Raw genomic sequence first — 22034 nt, 5'->3', positions numbered from 1 at the left:
GACTTGACATACAAACAAAAAAAGACCTTCCTTTTTAAATAAACATCTTTTTGTTTGTTTCTTATATTGAGTAAGTATATACAAAGATATATGTGTGTATTATAAAGAACAAGGTGTATAAATACATATTTATAAATTAAATTTAAAGTATATTATGTTCTTATATATATAAGTGTACATTATATAATGTTTTCAACGTTTTTCACTTTTAAAATTTCCAAATAATGCATATAACACATACACATTTTTTGAACTTCCAAGGAAACGCCAGTGAAAATTTAAAAAGTAAATTCAAAGATAAATTCAGTTGAATGAAAAGGTTTTGTAGTTGGCAAATACTACTTGAACTTTTACTGAATCAAGAGAGCAATTGAATGAAAATAAGTGGAGCTCTAAAAGTTTATTAGTTCAACAAGTTCAATTCAATTTTTAAACGACCCATTCAGGTCTTAATATAAGTTTGGGCCTACATCTTAATAGATAAAGGAAAAATTATATTATACTTTATAGAGTGTTTAAAGAAATATGAAAGCATCCACTTTCTTCTCTAAAAGTCAACTATAAGCAATTGGGTAAATGCTTTGCATTGCGTGTATTGTTCAAAACAAACTGAATTGATGCTACATTTTGACATAAGTGCAAACCCTGTAAATGTGGAACACAAGTTAAATGATTTAAAAACTTAAAACACTTTGAGTAAATAATTCTTTCCGCTTTTCTCTCTTGTGTATTATATTTCTTCCCAGAAATGTACAAGGTCATTTATTTCATTTCCCCAACCTGACAGATTAGAAAATGATAAAAGATTACAAATTCACAAATATGTTTGTTTTAATTATTTGAGAATACAATATACAAAGAAAATTATAAGAAAAATATTCAAAATACTTTGAGGATTATTTTGATCTGTTTTAGTGTGAGTGTTGCAAATTTCTCCAGTTTTCCCCAGGAATAGAAAAGAAAGCACTCTTTAGTAAGTTTCCTTTCATTTATACACATGTATATGGTGGGACCCTTTGCCTTCAGTACTTAGTATATTTCTGAATGAACAATGAGACAAGGAGAGTAAAGTTGGGTACTTTTTCCCTACATTGAATTTTAATTAATAATCTCTGGATTTTTTGAATCTCAAAGTTCATGTTTCACAAATATTTAAAAGAATTTTACCTTTAATAAGAATACTTTCTATTAATATTTTATATAGCACTTTTACATTGTGAACGTATTTACTTCTTCAGCTTAAAACTTTGTTTATAGTTTAATGTTAGAGAAGAAATTGATCAACATTTTTCACTTGTAATCAATGAATATCAACTCTAAGTTATCACCAGAGCTGACAACATAAACCCTGCTCCATGTTTTAATGTGATGGGTTTTATCTTCAGATCACTGTGTTGCCATTTACTTCCAATAACTGAAAATACTCTGATAAAGTGGCATTCTTGATTGAGTTGTGAAATAGAACTATGTCAGTAATATAAAGATGTCGAGCATTTTATAATAGTTTTTTATTTAAATTATTTTTTCTAAAGTTAAGACTTAAAAATAATCACCCAACTTGAAAAAAGAAGAAGGCATTATTAGTTAGCCAAACTACATACAATATAAAAATCTTCAGTTGGCTTTTACAATTTATACTATTTTATTTTATTTATCAACAGATAGTGTTTCCCATGTTGCTATTCTAGTAATAATTATTTTATTATGACATTGTTGAAATATTTAACTGCAGTTTATCCATTTCGAATTTTGATGTGTATCACTATGAAAATTCTGACTTGATTTTAATTCATCTTTGCATTCCAAATGTTTTAAAAGGTAGTGAGAAGTACCTGAACTCTTTAATTATTTCTAAAATATAATTTTTTTCTTTAATATATTTTATCCTGTGCACCAGAAAAACGAATTGGTACATGACCTATGAGTTACTAGATTGTATTTATTGCTTATGAATAACTGGTAAATATTTTTTCTAACTTGGTAGATTTTTTCCCCTATCCTCTGTATAGCATGTGTCTACGGCTTGCGAACCCTCCAAACCTTGTGCAGTATAATAACACTAGTAATCCTGGATGCATTAAAATTAATCTTCTGAAAGACCACATTATTAATAAATGCTGAGTTTTGAAGGACTCCCTCCTACCCTTACTTCCAGTCCTATAGAGGACTTCATTGAAACCACCCCAATATTTCAAATGGAACCACTACGTACAACAAACGACACCCATATACCTGAGGAAGGCTTGGAGTTGAGAAAAGCTTGTAGCTCTGTTCTGTAGCCTATAAGGGGTGTTGGACCAAATTCTCATTAGCATATCTTGTTCCACTAAATTAAATGGTAGATACTAAGGAATGTACTAAAGCAAGTTAAAAGCCCAGGGAATCATGTAGTCTGGAATGAGGGGATGTACCTGAAAACACTTTACATTTACTTTTGCGTATATCCTAATGAATAAGTTTAAATAACTTTACATAAAATATGTAAAAGTACTTGATAGTATCTTTACGTGTTTACATTAATTAATAGAAAACAAAGAGCAGGTAATCTTCACCTTATATTGCCAAGTTAAAAAGAAAAAAGAGACATGGAGACAATTTTTTGTCAGTGCGGAGAATAGAACTTTTCCATAATAATCCAGTAATTTACCTTAATTACTAAAACAATGCACACAATAAATTCACATGCACATATTCTTTCTTTCCTTCTAACATTTATCATGATCTAAAATGCTATTATTAACTTCAGGAGTATGTAGCTTACTAATACTTGTCCGAGTTTCCTATTGCTCATTGTTGGCTTTTGTTGAGTTTGTGATTTGTGTGTTTAACTGGAACACATTTACAGCAGAAAATCCTGTCTTGAACTTTTTTATTTTGTCCAATAGAATCTCGTGGCATAGTGTTATAGCTGCAAAGTGGAGTTCTATCCTCAAATTACATAGGAAATAGTCCAACTGTACATTGAAAGATTATGCAAATGTTCAAGGAGCATCTAATCAATCACCGCGGTGTGAGAGGAATGCAGCCCATCGCTGAATTAGCTTCTGTTGGAATGTATTCATGTGTAACATCCCACTGACTGGATGACATCACAACAGCTCCAGGTCCTTGAAAGTCTTGAGGATGATTAGCTGAAGGAATTGGCTGTTTCTGCCAATCATAATCCGGCAAAGCTGCCTTTATAGTTCTGGAGATATGAGAGAGAGGGAGGGAGAGAAAGACCGACTACAGCTAAACAAGAGGCACAGCAGCACTAGCAACAGCAGAGCAGGAGCAGCTGGTATTCCGGTGATTAAATAGTTCTCATAGCCTTTTTGCTGTACTCGGTCTGCTCCCTGGTGTAATTCTCGTGTCCAAGAAGGAAGCTGCATTTTAACGGTGTGCTGAACAGAGGTTTGAATCATTCCAGCTGGCTGCTTGTTTTGAAAAGGACAATGTGTGTATAAATAAAAGGACTCTGCTGGAAGAGTTCAGATACTAAGACTGGAGCTAGAGAGTGCTCTTGGAATATTGTTGAGGCAGATTGCATGAACTGAAAGCTCCTTCTAATTAACCTGGAGCCAAGTGAACCTGAATACTGGATATCTCATGTTCTAACTCGGGATAAATTCAAGTTAGGAAAAGACAAAATATTGAAATGCTTCTCTAGGTAAGTTACTGCTTAATTTGCTGAAATCGAGGCGTGTACCATAAATGAATATGCGTTGCTTAGCTATGTAAACAAGTCGAACACAATAAAGTTTTATTTGTGAAATATTTATGTAGAAGCAGATAGTATTTTAAAATCAAATTCAATCTCCCTTTTCCGCATGTGTGTGCTTACCTGTCATCATGCTTTATAGAAGTTATATTTGCACGTAAATAGAAAATACAGTCCTGCCTAAAAAAAAAAAAAAAAAAAAGAGATACAACTTGATAAAATTTAAACAGTTGCTGGTACATTTGCATAGGAAATATCTTATCTGATACCATTTTAGCCTTTTCATATTAAAAGCACGAATTTTACAAACTCAACATACAAAGTTAACTGTAGGGTTATAAATGTTTCCCTAAAAAGTGTTACTGAAAACATGGCATTCAAATTACCGAAGATGGGAACTCCTCTTCTTTGGACCTGAGATTTGTAGGCATGCTCTGTTCCAGTGGTCTGCTTTAGAGAAACAGCTGTCACAGACATTTGAAATTGTATGATACAGTCATAAATTGCTTATAAAGAAATAGGTGTTTTCCTTCTACCTCCTAATGGAAAAGAAAAATAAATTATTAGAACAATATATGTCATATGCCCTAAGCATAGTTTCTTAAGAGAACAGAAAGCTTTATGGTATACATCCAATTTCCTCAAGCACAGAATAAGTTGGAAAACAAGAAATATTATTGGAATATGGTTTTATTCATTCTTTTCAATATCTCTGTTTGAGGAAGCTAAATAAGGAAACTTAAACCTTATTTTTCTTACAATTTCTCCTGATTAATGAAATACTGTATTATTCAGAATTCTTGTCACAGCTTTTTAAGTGATGATATGTTTTGTTTATTATGATAAATTATACTGTGAGTTCTCATACAGCTTGAGAAAGTTTGAAGTTTATGCTCGATCATGTCTCTTTCAAACTCACGCTTGCTTATTCTCATGGTGCCTTCTATCAGAATATTTTTATTTATACAATATCATAAATGCTTTAACATAAATTGCGTACCAAGATATTGATGTGTTTCTGTAACTCTCAGAATGGTTTTAGTTTTCCACTTTCTCACCAACAACATGGTTAAAATTGTGAGGTTTCTGCCCCAAGAGGAAATTGATAAAGACAAAAGTTATTGTAATTGGTTGAATTTCCCCAAAACTAGGAGGCAATGAATTTTGCCACAAAGATTTAAAGGTTTTTTTTTTTTTTCTTTCAAAGCAAAAGAGTAATTTACTCTATTAAAAGTATGCTAGGTAGCCATATCCCAGTGTCACATAGGCTCTGTGCTGGTCATTGGTGTGTGTGTGTGTGCATGTGAGTAGCAAGTTTATATAAAGAATATAAAGTCCACTGACTACAACAGTCTAAGTTTTCAACTGGAATTCATAAAAAAGTAACTAATTAATAAGCAAAATATATGCACCATTTACATTTATCTCAATATGTAAATGGGAAGTTAAGCCTACACTTGTTGACATTTTTTAAAATAAGAAATCCTGTGACAATACATTATGATGATCAATATTAAGCAACGTTTACACTGATAGACATCTCATAATAAGCAAATTGGGAAGATTTTTAGAAATTTAATACTAAGCAGAATGGGCCTTTTAACTCTATCTGAATGGCACCTGGTCACCACTAAGACTGATACATTAAAAATCCTTTGAAAAAATTATAATATATATGACATACTAGTTATAACATGAAAATCACCCTTAGATCCAATTTAGAAACTCAGGCATTATTTTTAAATAAAAGGAAGGTAAAACCTCATGAAAATTTGAATTTTTAAAATTGATTAATGCAAATATATAAGTAATAAATAAATATGCAAATATACATAAATTGCATTTTGTTTTCTCCAAGATAGGCTTATTAAGAAATGTATCATTTTAAATGTATTATCCTAAACACCAAAAGGAAGTATATGTGGACTAGTTTTATATATAAATATATTAAGTCATAATTTTGAATTTCTATAATTGACAATCAAAACAGAAATATGTGCTCACACTTATGTTTACCTCAGGAAAATAATGATCTTTCATTTTTCATTTGAGATTAAAACTGTTATATCTATTCTTTCTTCTCCCAAAGAAAAGCATTCTGTACTTGGATGTAAAATAAACTTAATTCAATCTCAATACTAACGTTAGTTCTTCAAGGTACTAAATAAATGTATCTAACCCAGTAAAACAGTTGTCCCCAGTAGGTTAAGTGTTCATATGATCACCTTGTATTTTCTGTTTGAGTGGAAAAGGGGCCTTTGGAAATAAAATCCAAAGATCAAACTTTGTGTACATCATTTACAAGCAACTACTAAGGAAGAAGAGAGAAGCATTTAGCATACTGTGTTCAAACTAGAAGATTCTGGCTGGTGCTGCCTCCCCAGATTTAGAAAGCAGCTGGGGAAACATAAAATAAAGCTAGAATATCAGCCCTGGCCGGAAGCCAAGACAGAGAAGCTGTGCACCCAGAAGGCTAATTCTTTCTGGGCTAAAATTCATTGATAATGCATTATGTTTAGAGTCTAAAATGAAGTGTTACTTTTTTTCTCCAGTACAAACTGTGGTATATTTAAACAGCAAATATATTTTCTAAGTAGAGCTAAATTTTAAACTAACAAAGGTTTGTTCTTTATTAAAAGTTGCTCTATTAAAAAATGCAAATAAGCCTAGCAGAAACTCCTATAAAATACAGTTTATACTCAGGAAAATAAAAATAAATAAAGATGAGATGTATCATCTAACCGTGATCTTGGAAAGTCAGAGAGATCAGAAATGACACATATGGATACATGCCAAAACAAAGAAATGTGAAGGTTTTATTAAAATACCTGGCCTAGTAAAATTTACAGTAAAGGTACAATGGTAAATACTGTTGTAGTATATATCTTCTGAAAGTAGACAACAAGCATAAGGTAAACTCTCATTATGTACTCCCAAATAACTAGGAAAAAGAGAAAAGCATGTTGTCTGTTGATTTATTTGAAGTTTATGAAGTGAGATAAATGGGTCTGGTGTCAGACACAATGCTACCGCCTTCAGCCATCATGATAAAACATCTAGCTAGCCTTTTCTTTAACATCTTTAACACTTGAGGAAACTTTCAGCTATGCTGTTATGCAGGGTGTTAAATGCACTATTTTTAAAAGTTATTTTCAGCAAGCTTAAGAAGTTAGAGGTATTATTTGCAATGTAGAACGTGTACACACATATACAGTTATTTCTAATAGATATAGTTCTATTTCCAAGCTTTCTTTATCTCAGTTTTCTAAGGAAAACTACCACTTTCTAGAGGTGATAAATCTAAAATTTCTTTTAGAAATAGTATTGAATTGAAAACAGATTTCCTCAAAAGCCAAAATAGTCTGAAAATGAATTCCAAACTCATTAATAGCCGCAGGCATTTCAAGAAAAAAATATTTTTTTGAAATGTGAATAGTAAATTACTCTTCATTCCTACAGGTAAACATGTTTGCTGATATAACTTAATGTATTTATTTTCTTTGCGTTGTTATAGTTTGTCTATATTCATCAGTATTCAGAAAATCCATGCCATGAAATAGATTTTAATAAAATAAACCACATATGACAGGATAAATAATGGTTTGCAAGTGACCCTTTGAGGTCATTTACATACATAGGCTATTTTAGATATATCTTTTAAGAGAGATTATATACTTCATTAAAACTAAATAAACAGTTGTGTGTAATTAGTTGAAATTTTTAAAAATCTGAGAAAAAAGGGTTAAAACTGACTATGTCTAAATGCTTGAGAATATAATTTGATATTGTACTCAGAAAACAAAAGCGAGACTTTTGCTGAGAAACAGAAGTGATAACTCTAGTGAATTATAGAATTGGCACTTCTCTCCCAATTTGTACTCTGTTTAGAAATTATTATTTTAAATATTTGAAAAGTTCAATGAAGAAAGCAACTTTCAGCAAGCTAATAAACACATGAGTTTAATGTGCAGCCACATGCTTCATTTGTTCCCAAATTAGAGGAATTTCTCTGTTTTGAAAATTCCACCATCAACTGAACTTATGTTGTGATTTATTGCAAATATTTAACCTCCTTTTTAAAGGTCCTTAATGGAATACATCGTCAACTATAACTACGTAGAAGTTGAAAGTTAGCTTGGCCAGGTTCACGATATTCAAGTAAAAAGTAAATGGAGAAATGCTTCCTTGATCTCTTTTCACTTGCTCCTTTCTTTCTTCTCTCTTTTTTTTTTTACTCATTTTTCTTATTTCCCTTCCCTTCCTCTCTCTTTCTTTCTCTATTCTTTTTCTTTATTCTTTTCTGTCTTCTCCACTTCTTATTTTACCACTTTTTTCTGTCCTTCCTCCCTTCCTCCCTCTCTCCCTTCCTTCTTTCCTTCCTTCCTTCCCTTTTCCTTCTTTCCTTCCTTCTTCTTCCCTCTTGCTTTCCTACCTTCCTCTTTTCCTTTTGCCTTTCTTCCTCCCCTTTTCCCTCTTTTCTTTATTTCCATTCATTTTTGCCACTTCAACTTACATGCTCTCTTGCATATTGGAAAACAAATCACTCATTTTTAGTATTGTGGCAATTATTAATCTAATAACCTGGTTTGAACACAGAGTAAGTGGGGAAAATGAAGAGAAAGAGTGGGTTAAACTGCAATAAGCAATAGAGGAAAAGTAAAATAAGGTGGAAGATTTATTTCACAGAAATAATGATGTTGACTTTAACATATGGTCTGTTCTTTCACCTATAAATTTCCATTTAATTTACTAAATTATTTAAGTGTAATTCTTTGCTCCCTTTTCCAACACTCTCTTTTTAATATCAGTCACATCTTTTCCATATAGCAAATGCACCTTAGTGGTAAAAAATAAAATGATAATAATAAATATAAATAATTTTTCCTTAGAAATTTTAAATCTCCTAAATCATTTTTATATCTAGTAGTTTAGGGATATCAACATTCATAAACAACCCAAAGGCCAACTGCCATGCTAGTGGAAGAAAAAGAGAGAAGGGAAAGTGATTTCACACATTTAGATGCTTTGGCTTGATTCCATTCCTGGATCAGAAATTCAGTTGTAGACTGCTGATCCACAGAATTTGTCATAGTTCATCAGACATCTCAAAAGAGTTCTTCTTCTTCTTAATGTACTAAATAGTCTTTCATGCCTACATAACAATCATTTAAACCTCAGAAATAGATATAACATCACTAAAGATTAATACAAGGAGAGGTAACAGATGCAGAGATGCATATGCTCCTGTGAATGCATAGAACAGTCCTAATTCTATTCATTACTCTAAAGTGCAAGTGAATAATTAGAATCAGATTTTAAATCTGGTTTCTCAATCAATCTTTCACTAATAGTTATGTCAATTCAATTGAGATTCCATGTACTGCCATAAGTAAAGTAAAATAAAACACAATCATTAAATCATACTACCAATTATCTAAAGTATTATGGTTACTGATATCACAGTTTTTGAAGTTTCTTTCCTTGGAACAGGACATTTTCTTGATAGCAATAGAAATAATGCTAAAATTGATCAATCGAGGTTGAACTCAATTGCGTACTTAAATTACTCTATCTGTCTGGACATATTTTTTACCTTAGACAGAAAAAAATAGCTTTTTTACTTTTTGCTCAATAATGTTCATAAAAATAAGAATAATGAATATTATTTTCTATTATTTTTAATATGTGTCAGGTACCATCGAAGTTACTAGGGTGAACAAAATAGCTCTCAGGAGGCTTATATTCACATGGTAGAAAACTGACAGTAAATAAATAAAGACCCCACGGTAGTGCCTGTGAGTACTCTAAAGATAAGTCAAGGTGGCACATTAAGAGCTGTATGTGAAAGTGATAGGACTGGTGAGGAAATGCCCTTCTGATAAGGCAGAAACTGAGTAAATCTATATAAAACAGATGTCAAATCGAGTAACATTATTATTTTATCTTGTAGAAAAATGTGATGAGGAGTAGCAATTTCTTGTAATTTGCAAGCTGACAAGCTGAATTTTGACTCTGTCTATTGATTATCTTCCTCAGGTCTGTGAAGTTGTTTGGGAAAATTTAAGACATGGCACAGTATATAGTGTTACTTTCTCTGGGAAGTAGAAAATCAGTTTTAGAAAATAGAAGTCTTATCTTTACTTCTATTCTTTATATTTCTAAGTATTAAAAAGTATTATGTGTGTAAACTATCTCAAATTATTGGATTTTTATTTTTTTTTCTCCTAGACTGAAATTCAATGCTATTTATTGCCTTCTTTAATTTTATTTAGAGATAGGGTCTTGCACTGTCTGGCACCCAGGTTGGAGGCAGTGGGGCAATCATAGCACACTACAACCTCAAACTCCTGGGATCAAGCAATCCTTCCACATCAGCCTCTCAAGAATTTGGGGCTGTCGGTGCACACCACCTCACCCAGTTAATTTTATTGTTATTACTTTTTTGTAAAGATGGGGTGTCACTATGTTGCCCAGGCTGCCTCGAATTCCTGGCCTCAAGTGATCCTCCAGCCTCAGCCTCACAAAGTGCTAGGATTACAGGCACGAGCCACTGTGCCTGGTCTCAATGCTATTATTAAAACTTATGTAGCAAGGGAGCTGGCTCCCTATTTCATTCTCCCAAATTAGTGGGGGTAAGAACCAATATTCCAAAACATCACCCAATTGGCTGGAATGATGGACTTAAATAATGAAATAAAGATCGATGTAATTCTTAGTATCCATGGGTCCATCTGTGCATTCAACTAACTGCAAATGAAAAATATTTAAAAAAAAAAAAGATGATTGAGTCTGTACTAAACATGTGCAGGCATTTTTTTCCTGTCATTACTCTCTAAATAATACAGTGTAACAACTATATACATATCATTCACATTGTATAAGATATCATAAGTAACCTAGAAATGAGCTAAAGTATACAGGAGGATGTGTGTAAGCTACATGCAAATACTATGCCATTTTATATAGCGGCTTCAGTATCTCTGGATTTTAGTCCTGGAGGGTTTGGGGTCCAGGAACCAATCCTTATAAAAAGAGATGACTGTTTCTTTTTTTTTTTTTTTAATTTCTCCAATTATAAAGTTACCTCAAATTTAACAAGAACCAAAAGTTTGATGGCACTAATACAATGCTAATACAAATTTAGAGTGCATTAACAGAACCACAGTGTCAACATCCAGGAAACAGTTATCTGTGGCCCTATTTAGTACAAGTCTGACATTATTTGGCCTGTTCATCATTCTCAGTTTCCCGATGCCTCACATTAATAGCAGTCTTCTGTGACCTTTCTCTTTCCCTATGGTCAACCAGATATTTTTGCCCTACCCCCATACCATTCCATCACGGCACTTATTATCTTATGATGTAATTGCTGTGTGTGTGTGTCAGTGCTCCCCATTTATCCAAAAGCTTTTTGATGGCAGAAATGCTTAGAGAGTACTTGACCAGTAATCAATAGATATTAAGGGTTTGATAAGTATAAAATGTGAGAAGACATCTGGCAACTATGCTATATGAGTAACAGTTGAAAAACACAGTAATAATTAAAGGAAAAAGCTAAAAAGGAGCAGTATAGTTATCTTTATATATTGAACACTTTTTTATGCAAAAGGAATTTGTTTTATGTTATGTGAAACTAGCAGACTAAACTACAAAAGATCTGGAAGTTGTTTCTATGCAACATCAGGTAAAACAAAACTTCCTAAAAATCAGTGAAATTCCACTCAGTCAAAAAAAAACCAGCACAGGCTGGAATGCTACCTGTCCAGAAGATTTTTGTGGAAGGAATTTCTGCCTTGCATAGAAAATAAACACTGGCTACCAAGGTTTCCTGTTGTTTTTCATTGTGTCACTATAAGAAGTATGGACAAAGGTTTTAGAATGAGCACTTTACCCACCTAAAATCCAGCTCTAGCAGTTGGCTGGAAGACTGGTCAACATAATTCAAGAAAATAACCATTGGGTAAAATTACATAGTGGAAATGTATTACTCAGGATATGCCCTAGAGTAAAAAAGCAAATTTTCATAATAGAATTATTTACAAGATGTACAATTTTACAAAGAAAATGAAATAATACATTTCTTGAGTAAGTGAAAGTATTTTTTTTAATGTAAAGATATTATTTTACTACTCTTTTGAGTCAGTCCAAGAAGGAAAACATGTCAACATTAGAGGAATGAATAAGAAACATACTTTTGCTTTCCATAAACTTCTAAATTTTAAGGAATGCAGAGATTGATTGACTTAGTTATGATGCCTTTTTGTAGAAGCCTTCATGTAAACAAGTGTGAATTAGTTTAAAGATGAGATAGTATTGTGACATATTGGAAGGTAGGTGTTAACCTTGGTTTCCACCAAATCAGGATTCCAAGCCTTGCTTTGTGCTGACTCATGATGCAACCTTGAAAAATCTGACTCTTCTCTGCTTCAGGTTCATGATCTGGGACGGGTTAATAATAATTCATAGACTTGCTGAGACAGCTAAATGTGACAATAAGTCCAAAGTTTCCAGTACAAAGTGGGAAACATGAGAGATTTTAAATTAATAGTATCAAGTTTTAATGACATGTGTCAGTACTCTGACTTTGGCCTGCAATGCCACATTTTGTACTGATTTAAAGTAACCCCTGAGTGATTAGTATTGACTGTTCCCAATCTTTCTCACTTGGAGGTAATGATCTAAGTCACATTTTTCTACTGTCTCTACTGTATTGTTGATCATATATTTTAATATTAATAACATTGAATCTAACTTAAAGGATTAAATTTCATTCACCAACATTTTAATGTGATTTATCACGATCTTGAAAATTAACTAACATTACAAAATTTTCAGAGAAACATACTATATTATCCCAGACAAAAAAAAAAAAAGTTAGAAAAAGGGGCCAAATAGTTTTCCTCAATTTTCTGTCATGCTGGAGTAAGCAGAAACATGGAATTGAAGAGGACAAAGACAAAGATTCAGAAACTAGAACTGGAGAGAATAAAAACGAATGCAAATGTTTCCTAGTTGGTCGTCTGACCAACTGCTAGAGCTGGGAGGTAGGTGAAGAGAATATTTATTCCGAAGTCTTTATCCACATCCCTTATAGTGACACAATGTAAACACAAGAAACCTTCCTAGCGACCATCTGTCTCCTACTCAAGGCAGTAGTAATTTCTTCCACAAAAGCAGTTTAGAAAACATAATAAACTACTTTAAATTACTAATTACTAATGCTAATGTTGACCTAGGCTGAAAGTAAAAAGATATAAACTATGTTCTAATTGTTGTCAAAATGTGCTGATAAATTTTAAATTGATCTCATGGTTTCCACCTGTAAAACAAGACCACTTTCACTCCTATTCTTTTTTTCCCCGAAATACATTTTGAATATAAACACAGTATTTCACATTTCTAAATCTCCCAGTATTTTCCACAGAACAAGTTTTCTAAGTGAATTATTTTGATCCTGTGTCTAGTATTCTTTTAAAGGCTCCATAAGTAACTATTGTGATAATTCTAGATGCCAGTCGTCAAGTATTAAAACAGGAACATCTCAAGAAATGTTATCTCTAACAAGTAGCAGAATATGTGAAATCACTCCAAATCTCTTGAGTTTTTATCATGCTTGTCTGATGTTCGAGAATTGTGTAACCCGGATTAGTTTTTGGTGGGAGAATAATATTCTATAGAGCATATATTTACATGTTACTATCCACGTTATTTCTGGTTTATGGCCAAGTTGGCATTTTATTTGTTAATATCTAAGAGATATAATTACATAAAATAGAAGGAAATTAAATTAAAAATAGCAGGTGTACCAGTCAAATTGAATGGAGTATGCCTCTTATGATAAAGAATAATCCAATCATTTTGTGTGTTGTGTAAAATTAAGAATTCTCTGAAGTAAATAAAAGGTGGGAACATAACTATAAGGTTTATTAAATATATAGTTAGAAAATAATCAAAAGAAAATACCAGTGTTTCCCATATTAGTAAGATTCTTTATAAGTCTTGAGCACAGCAATGAAAATTTTACTTCATGATATTTAAGGTGCCAATATAGAGCAGTGGCAATGAAAGAAGAGATTTACAATTAATTAAGAAATGTGGGTTCATATTATCTGTTTAACAGTGGAGTGGTCACTTCACTTCTTTGGGCATTAAATTCTTCATTCATTCATCCCTTGAGTTCTCTGAATAATAATTTTGATAATTAAAATGTATAGCTTTTTGTATTACAGATTTAAAGTGACAATTTAGAAAGAGTTTATTTTCCATCACCAGCAATACAAACTCAGTATTACAGAATGTCACATAATTTCTTGATAGTAAGGTAATATAATGAAAAACATCTTGTTAGACCTTTCTATAAACTAGATAATAGACTCTCATTATATCACACAAAAATGATCCAAATTTTTGGATGGCTTTAATGTATTTACCATAAGTGTCTCTAGATAAGAAAGTCAGTGGGGCCGAGAGTTGTGGCTCACATCTGTAATCCCAGGACTTTGGGAGGCCGAGGCGGGTGGATCACCTGAGATCAAGAGTTCAAGACCAGACTCGCCAACATGGTGAAACCATGTCTCTACTAAAAATACAAAAATTAGCCAGGCATGGTGTCAGGTGCCTGTAATTCCAGCTACTGAGGAGGTTGAGGCAAAAGAATCACTTGAACCTGGGAGGTGGAGGTTGCAATGAGACGAGACTGCACCATTGCACTCCAGCCTGGGTGACAAGAGCCTAACTCCATCTCAAAAAAAAGGAAGCCAGAAGTATATGTTATAGAAGGGACTATTGACATGAATTTTAAGAGACAGTAGTCTTTTGCAGGCAAATTCCACTTATGATGATGGAAGTGACTACTTACCTAAATTCAGAAGCAGAATAATTAAAATATTACAAATATAGCTTCTCCCTCTGGATATTAATGTAACTTCTGAATATAATTACAATACTATTAGTAGCATTAAATTTACATTAAAAATGGAAAATTTGATTACTGTTATCATTGGTATTTTAATAACTTCTTTTGTGATTTATTGAAATTAAATTTTAATGTTAAATATTAGGCAAAATTAGTTTTCTCTCTCCTTTATGCATAAGTCAGGTAGCAAATTTCTGCATTCTGATTTCATTCACTTGTCTCTATATCTTATAGCTTTTTGCCTGTAAGAATACAAGGGTCAAATGAGCATTTTATGTTTCATGGATAACTGCTTCCATGATTGTCTTCTGAGACAATGAGCAAGGGTGCAGATCAATACTAAATATAATAATGCTTTTAAATAATGATTATTGAGCTAAACCAAAGCAATTATCAGTTGATGATAATCATTTTATTACTGCCAGCTATAAGTTGATTTAACGTAAGTGTACAGTAAAGCACAGAAAAATAAATACTCCATTGTAATATTAAGGATCATCTCGTGTTCTAGATTTGTGTTTTCTCTTCTTTTTCAAATCTCTCTTTTCTCCTCAAAATCTAAATCCTCTCATTTTTTAATGATCAAAACAATTTACATCCCTCTCCAACCCATCTCCTAATGATGTCAGTCCATAGGAATCTCCACTCTCTCTGAAATCTCATATCCCTTACAGAGTTCTCACTTGCTAATAAGCATATATTCCTCATGACAGAAAGTTTTATATTCCTAGTAACTCTTTCGATTCTTTTTCTTTTTCTTGAAACTATTCTCAATTTCTTCACCACTACTTTGTTTTCAACTCACTTTAATCTTTTACTTGACTTCACTGGAACACTGGACTGCTTTAACACCACCACCAGTATTCTCTTGATTGGCAAACTCGGGATCAATTTCATGTTGTATTTCTTGACTCATAAATAGTATTCAGTTTTTATCACAAATATTTATATTCTTTACCTACAGTTTCTATTACCCTCTTCCACCAACACCATTTATTTAGTGTTGTTTCCTAAGATTTTCATGGCAAGCCTCTATCATGTTACCATGCACCCTGTTCTTTAGTGTTCTTCCTCAACATCAGGTTTTGTTTTTGTTTTTGTTTTTTTTCTATCCTTTAGCTTACCTTCCTGAAATGAATTTAAATTCCATTTCTATTATTCAGTAAACTAGTGGACATTTCCTTTTTGATATTTCACAGAGTTTTCAAACATGAGATATTATAATTTACTCATTTTCTCCTCACACTTTTCTACTTCTAAATAACTTGGTATCTTCCCCACTATTACACTTATTATGCCTTATTGCAATTGCCTTTTTATGTCATAGAATACATCACAGAATAAACTTCCATTGCTTTTGAAGAACAGAAATAGTGTTTGTCAGATGGATAGTGCATCTGGCTACTAGAAAGCATTCAATCAATATTAAATGAATGACTGTGAAAGCCTGAAGTCTTTGGGTGATTTTTTTTCCTCTCTACATCCAATCAATCATCATATCATGGCACTTCTATTTTGCATGTGACGGGATAAAAATAATTCATATGAAAGTATTCACAACCTTGTCTTTTTAACAAACAGCATAACCATCCACCCTTTTATTTCCCCTTAAAGATAAGGGCATCTTGTTTCTGAATGTGAGGCTAATTATCAATACAATAGGAACTTGGAGAAAGGAGGGGAGACCAGGAGGAAAAAAAAAAGAGTGAAGCATTTGGCAGAAAGGAAGTATTGTAATGGGAGGATTTCCAAAAAATCCTCCCTGCTTTGGGGTTCAGGGAAATTGAAGAGTAAAGAAACAGATATTTTAGAAGTGTCATTTTCTCTTATGAATCAGTCTATTTAATGTTATTAAGGAAATATATGTGAAGGACAGAATTCCTTTTAAATAAATTATTGTGGCTCTTAAACTGTGCTTCTTAAGTATATCCTGCTATGCGTGTGTAATAGTAACCCACATAGGGCTACAAATTTATAAGAGCTAGAAAGTTATGCATAAATGTCATGAAACAGCTTGCTCTTTTTTTAAATAGACTTAACTTTTTAGAGCAGTTTAAGATTCCCAGCAAAAATTGAACAGAAAGACCTTCCATATTCCCCTATGTACAACTTTTCCCACCACCATCTCCTATAATCAAGAAACCAGCATTGACATGTCATTATCACCCCAAGTCCATAGATTACACCAGGGCACACACTTGGTGTTTTATAACCTATGGGTTTTGACAAATGTTGTATTGTCATTACTTTTAAATTATGTATTAATTTTCATAGTATTAAACAGAAAAATTTCTCCACCCTAAATATCGCCTGTGTTCCACCTATTCATCACTCTCTCCCTGCTCCCAAACCTGTGATAACCACCGATCTTTTCACTCACTCCATAGTTTTGCCTTTTCCAGAATTTCATATAAGTGGAATCATATAGTATATAACCACCTTTTCTGATTATATTATTTCACTTACTAATATGCATTTTATGTTCATCCATGTATTGCTGTGGCTTGATAGATCATTTATTTTTAGAGCTGAATATTTCATCATACAGATGTACTAAAGTTTATTTATTCCTTCACTTGTTGACGGACATTTTGGTAGCTTCCAAGTCTTGGCATCTATAAATAAAGCTGCAATAAAACATCTGTGTGCAAGTTTTTGTGTGAAAGTAAATGTTTTAACTCATTGAATAAATACCAAGGATCATGATTGCTGGATAATATGACTATGTTTAGCTTTGTAAGAAACTGCCAAATTGTCTTGCAAAGTGGCTGTATCATTTTTCATTCCCACCAGCAATGAATGAGAGTTCCTGTTGCTCTATGTCCTCCCCAGCATTTGATGTTGTCATTGTTTTAGATTTCACCCATTCTAAAAGGTGTGTACTGGCATCTCATTGATATTTTAATTTGTAACTCCCCAGTGCCATATGATGTGTACTATCTTGTCATATGCTTACTGGACATTCGTATTTTTTCATTAGGGTGTATCTCTTTAGGTTTTTTTCTCCCCCATTTTTGAATTGGATTGTTTTTCTATTGTTGAATTTTAAGAGTTCTTTGTATATATTGGATAACAGTTCTTTCTCAGATATGACTATTTCAAATATTTTCTCCCAGTTTGTAGCCTGTCATCTTTCTCTTTAGAGTGTCTGCCACAGAGCAAAAGTTTATTACTTTAATAATGTTCAACTTATCAATTCTTTCTCTTATGGATTGTTCCTTTGGTATTGAGTAAAAAAATCATCACCAAAACTGAGGTCATTTAGATTTTCTACTATATGATCTTCTAAGAGTCTTATAGTTATGCATTTGACACTTAACATTTTAACAAATGTATATATACAAATAGTCTATAATTCATTTGAGTTAATTATTTAAAAGGTTGTAGTCTGTGTGTAAATCAACTTTTTTTGCATGTGGATGTTCCGTTGTACCAGCAGGGTTTATTGAAAAGGGTATCCTTTTTGCATTGCATTATCTTTGTTCTTTTGACAAAGATCACGTTGACATCTGGGCATGGTGGCTCATGCCTGTAATCCCAGCATTTTGGGACCCCAGTGTGGAAGGACTGCTTGAGCCCAGTAGTTCAAGACCAGCCTAGGTAACATAGTGAGACCACTGTCTCTACAAAATATATATTAAAAATATTTAGCTAGATGTGGTGGCACATGCTTGTGCTCCTAGCTATGCAGAAGGCTGGTGGGAAGATCACTTGATCCAAAGAGGTCTAAGCTGGAGTTAGCCATGCTGTGATCATGCTACTACACGCCAGCCTGGGCGACAGAGGGGGAACCTGCCAAAAACAACAAAAAAATAGTTGACAATATTTTTGTGAGTTTATTTTTGGGATCACTATCCCAATCTGTTCTTTCATTTATACCACACTGTCTTGATTACTATAGCTTTATAATAAATCTTGAATTTTAAAGTTTGTTAGTATCTGTCCTCCAACTTTGTTATTCTCCTTTAATATTGAATTGGTGACTCTGAGTCTTTTGCTTTCCAAATGTATTTTGTGTGTTCTTTTTAATCCATATTTTCATTTTTAAGTCTTCCTCTGGACTATTGTAAATAATTATTAACTGGTCTCCTACCTCCTGGCTTTAATCCATCCTCTTATTTCCTCAAAAGATAACTTTCTAAAAGGCAATGTTTACCATGTCAGTCTTTATATCGAAGTATTTCAATAGTTGTCCAATTTTAAGTCAATTTAAACTCTCTAAAATTTGAATAAGACCTTTTTATCTTCTGGTACCTACCTACCTTTTCAATCCAATTTCTTGCTACTCCTTTGTAACAAGAGATGTAAGAACTAGGAATAAAAGTTACAAAACAGAATAATATTCCAACTTCAAAAGCTTGCATTTTAATTGGAGTGACAGACAAGAAGAAATGTGATATTATGTATATGGTATAATAGATTGTTAATATTACACGCACAACCAAGGAGGGATTGGTTAGGAACTATGAGGAGGGAGCTTGAATTTTGAACCGGGAAACTGGAAGCAGCTATACTGAGGATGGTACATTTGAATAAAAGATTAAAAGAAATGAGGACATATGCCATGTTTATATCTGGGGCACAAGTATTCTAGGCAAGAAGAAACAAGAAGTGCAGAAGCCCAGAAGTACATATGTAAAGAACACAGCATATTCAGAGAATATAGAGAGGCCCAGTAGGGAAGATGTAGTAGAATACTTGGTAGAACTGTGTGGACCATTCTGTGAATTTGGCTGTTACTCTGAGTAAAATTAGGGTCAATTTTAGTGGTGGGTAGTTGATCAGAGGAGAGACATAACCTTAATTACATTGTAAAGTGAGAACCCCGGTCAGTGTATTGGAAAAAAAATGATGTGGAGCAAGGGCTTAGGCACAGTCCTTAGAAAGAAATTTCCATAGAAAGAAATTTCAATTAGAAAGAAATGTCAATAATCCAGTGGAGAAATAATGCTAATTTGTACGAAGGTGATAGCCATGGGAATCGTTAATATATGTTCAGATTCAAGATACATTTTAAAGGTAGAGTCAATGGATGGAGTGCCTGTATGTCTGATGGGAAAGAAAGAGAGGAGTCAATGACCAGTCCCAATAGACACAGAGAGAAAGAGAGTCTCTAAGCAAATTAGAAAATGAAGCATCATTTACTTATATGGAGAAACAGTGGGAGGAATAAGTTTTAGGATTAAGACAAATATCAGACAATCAAGTTTGGTCTCATTTAAGTTGAAAATGCCCATTAGATTTCCAAGTGAAAATATCACATATGTGGTTAGATATACAAATAGGAGCTGGTAATAGATTTAGCTGGAAACATAAACTCTGAAGTCAACTTTATCAATAGCACTTAAAATCAGAACATTGTAAGATATCTCAAGGAAGTGAATATAAGTAGAAAAGAGTAGAAGACTAAAGAATAAGCCCCGGGGAACTCCACATTTAGAAGGTAAGGATTAAGAAAAGCCATAAACTGTGACTAAGTCATAAAGAAACTCAAATATATGATTTCCTGGAAGCCTATTAAAGATAGTTTCCGTGTGGCTGAGGGGATGATCGGGGTATAAAATGCTGCTTATAGGTAAAGTAAGATGAGATGAGGAGCAAAAATTGATAACTGGATTTTACAACATGAAGTTTATTGGAGACATTTGTAAAATAAATTTCAATGAAGTGGTGATGGTAAGCCTGACTGGAGTAGATCCTAGATACAATTTGACCTAGCATTTCAAACAGTTTTGCTGTAGACAGGAACAAAATATAGTGATAGATTGTGAAGTAAGTGAATCATGATAAAAAATAACAGAATGCTTGTATGTTAGAATTAATATTTTAGTCAAGAAGGAAAATATTATTGCTACATGGGAGAGTGAAGTATTACTGAAGCAATATCTTCAATGAGTTAGTGATAATGCATTAGAACTGGTGAACAAGCAGAGTGTTATCCTCAGCTAGAATGGATAACTCATCCTAAAGAGAACATATATTCACATAGTGAATAAATGTTTAATGGGTGCTTATGAAAATCCTTGTCTTCTTGCTACTGTGTTCTCTGTGAAATGGAAAGCAAGATTATCAGATGAGAGCAATGAAAAGGAAAGAAATGTTAGAAGTTTGAAGATAGAGAAAAATATGAAACAATCATCTAGGAGAAAAGATAGCTAATGAACCAAAAAGAGATAGCAAGACTTATCACAGAATTAAAGGCCCATTTGAGGCTATTGATCATGAATTTAAGTCAGTTGGGTAATGTTCTATCCATTATCAGAAATGCAAGCGTAGATTTGGTGGACAGAGGGATTTAGTCAGTTTTGTTTTAAAAAATGTACATCATGAAATAAAAGAGTGTAAGATGATTTGAGAGTATATAAAATAGAATTAATATAATAATTGATTATGGAATTTAAACTGGGTAAGGGGGATTATGAGGCCATGAGAGAGTGTAAAGTTAAATGATAAATGACTTGAAGATTTTAGAGGTTTGAAATATTGTTGATGTTGGATTAATAGGTGAACTGAGCAAAAGAGATAGAAGATTGTGATTGGATAGTACAATATAAAGATATTATTAATTGCTTACAGTTATACAATGATTAGTTATAATGAAAAGACCTAGCATATGACTATGGGACTTGGTAACAATGGTAGGGAGAAAGAAAAGAACATTTAAGAGGATGCAAAAAAAATCTCTATAGTGTTGGAAGGATCATTCATATGGACATCTTTATTACCAATAATTATTCATGAGTACTTTTTTTAAAGCATGAGAGTTTTCTAAAAGATAAGATTTTCCAGGATTAAAGGAGTTTAACCAAGGTGCTAGTTGATAATTGCTTTAAGGAGAAGAGGCAGGTGGTGTAGTTTGATAAGATGAAAAGTTAGATGATTTTAGGGAGTAGAAAAGAAAAATAGGCTAGAAGTGACAATGAGAAATAAAAAGGACATCTAGCCAATTTCCTGACCCAATGGTAGACTAACTGGGAGAGAAAATATATACCAGAGAGTTCTGAGGTCCTAAGGGGAGAGCCAGGTTTCAGTTAGAGCTAGGAAGATGAAAAAAAGTTTGGAGAATCATTTCATTATGTAAGGAAATACTTTTTCTCATGATTGACCACAATTTCTGCTAAGCACAGTGAAAGGTTTCAAGAAATAGAGAGGGTGGGGAATAGGATCACAAACAGCATTAGCTAGGTGGACAAAGAAAGTCCTTGGACTGCTGAGTGTCTTTGGTAACTGATAAGGCCAGGGATAAATGGCATAATGAAGGAAGTTGTGAGGGTCCTGTGTGATGAGTTAAGACCCAAGGAGTCTAATACTTATAGCAATGATAATGCTGTAGGATTGAATGAGGTGGGAACGTGTAAAAAGGGGCTGGAACTCTTGGTAAGCAGCTGTCTCTAACACTGTGTTGGGAGCCTTGATGAA

The 22034-nt window shown here is 32.9% G+C and overlaps 1 protein-coding gene across 1 annotated transcript in view; it reads left to right on the top strand.

Moving 5' to 3' along the window:
- Nucleotides 1-3216: 3216 nt before the first annotated feature.
- Nucleotides 3217-22034, top strand: part of LOC117085819 (bifunctional heparan sulfate N-deacetylase/N-sulfotransferase 4) — a 298275-nt gene continuing 279457 nt past the window's right edge. The window contains exon 1 of the mRNA XM_033215104.1: nt 3217-3649. The gene's annotated coding sequence lies outside the window, so the exon portion shown is untranslated. The remainder of the gene's footprint in view (nt 3650-22034) is intronic.

Source organism: Trachypithecus francoisi, unplaced genomic scaffold (genome assembly GCF_009764315.1).
Source record: "Trachypithecus francoisi isolate TF-2019V2 unplaced genomic scaffold, Tfra_2.0 Lachesis_group1, whole genome shotgun sequence".
Taxonomy (NCBI): Eukaryota; Metazoa; Chordata; class Mammalia; order Primates; family Cercopithecidae; genus Trachypithecus; species Trachypithecus francoisi.
Note: the sequence above shows the minus strand (reverse complement) of the source record. Positions and strands in the feature narration are given on the sequence as shown.